This window comes from Salvelinus sp. IW2-2015, unplaced genomic scaffold, assembly GCF_002910315.2.
Source record: "Salvelinus sp. IW2-2015 unplaced genomic scaffold, ASM291031v2 Un_scaffold13641, whole genome shotgun sequence".
NCBI classification, from domain to species: Eukaryota; Metazoa; Chordata; class Actinopteri; order Salmoniformes; family Salmonidae; genus Salvelinus; species Salvelinus sp. IW2-2015.
This window is the reverse complement of record NW_019954896.1, coordinates 1-1,573: the sequence shown is the minus strand read 5'-3', so window position 1 is coordinate 1,573 and position 1,573 is coordinate 1. Positions and strand designations below refer to the sequence as shown.

The following is a 1,573-nucleotide window of genomic DNA, read 5'->3' as shown; positions in this document are numbered from 1 at the left end:
CTGAAAGGGGCATCACACAGTCATAGAATCAGGTCTAAAAATAAGGAACACTTCTATGATCCTGACACGTGCAAAGGATATCTGAATTATCGCCTGAAGACGGTAACAAGGAAGACCTCATATCGACCCATCAAGAAGAGTATTTCACCCCAGTCGGGAGGCCCAACCTATAGAAGGAAGACTGACCTGGACCACCATCTTGTTGGTGATGCTTGCAAAGAGGCCATATCATTTCTTGTACCCTTGGCCGATGAAAAACAAATCTATCAGAAGATGAAGGAAGTGTTCCAGTATCGCCAGGAACTAGTTTATAGTCCAGACAGAAGCACAGATGTCCTCAGTCTTTCCCAGGTTTCTGGTCATCAAAGGATTGGTGAGTGATGTAGTATGTCTTGGAATCAGAACTATAGGCTACTTGTCTGATTGAGAACATGATTTTGTGTTGGTCATGAAGTTGAGTTGATCCACTTTGTTTTAGGTGAATCAGGACCTTTTGCTGATGTTCGACAATTAAACATCCTGTAAGCTCCTTGAAAAGTGGGACACTGTATTGAAGCCCAAAGTCATCAAACTGACAAAATCCCTAACTACGACCATCAATTTGCGTCGCCTCCTGAAGTCTGCAGAAAAACTGCCAGAGAATGACAGGGAAACCAGTAAGTGGATTCTCTCGTGGGTAGCGCAATGTTTCAAACTCAGTGATATTGTTTTGTGATTTGGGGTGTTTTGCCTTTTTTTTGCCCTCAGACTGGAACAAGGATATGTCCTCTCTGCTGCTGCTTCATCTCCTCCCACCACCAGCAGGAGGGAAGAGGACCAAGCTCAGTGCCAGTGATGCTGTGGGCAGACTAGTGCACTTTCATAAGTTATGTTAGGTTCATAAGTTAAGATGATACAGTAATTGGCGTGTAATTAATTTTTGGGGTTGTGTCTTTGTCTTAACATGTGGAGAGTGACCTAAAAAAAAGACTTTGTGTTGCAGTCATGCTGCAGCATTGTAGACCATCTTGATGGGAGCCATGGTCGACAGCCATTACAGTGAGGAGGACCCTAAGATTGTCTTGCGTGATAAAGATCAATTTGAAATGCATTTGAATCAGTTGCAATCAGACCCACAGCTCCCATCTGTGTATGGTGTAAAAAATTCTAAACTAAACAGTTTGCAGCACTTCCATGTTTGAAATAATAATTAAAATAATAGTTTACATAATGCATGATATTCTTGAAGGGGTGGCTCTGTTTGAGTTAAAATTGTTTGAATATGTCTCTGAAAATGTCATTTTGAAACGTGCGCTTCTCTCTAGAATCTACTCGTTTGACTATGGGTACTTGGAGCGCAAAAAACGTCCAACTAAAGTCAACCTAGGGAACAGTGGAAATAGCCTTGCACTTAATTCTATTCAAACTCTATCTTGTGAGAAACGTTCCCTTGATTTTGGTGATGTTGCTCCAGCAGGAAATGAGAACTGGAATTTGCTGCTCATCCTACTGCAAATAATCATCGTTTTTTCCTCTTACCTTAGCCAAGGCATGACTGTGAATCTAAATCATTTGATAATTGAACATCGCCCAC

General features: G+C 41.6%; 1 long non-coding RNA gene across 1 annotated transcript; it reads left to right on the top strand.

Moving 5' to 3' along the window:
* The first annotated feature begins 12 nt into the window (after positions 1-12).
* LOC112080242 (uncharacterized) lies at positions 13-1,361 on the top strand. The gene is made up of 3 exons (XR_002896150.2): positions 13-373; positions 479-656; positions 748-1,361. It is a non-coding gene; the product is annotated as an uncharacterized lncRNA (long non-coding RNA).
* The last annotated feature ends 212 nt before the right edge of the window (positions 1,362-1,573 follow it).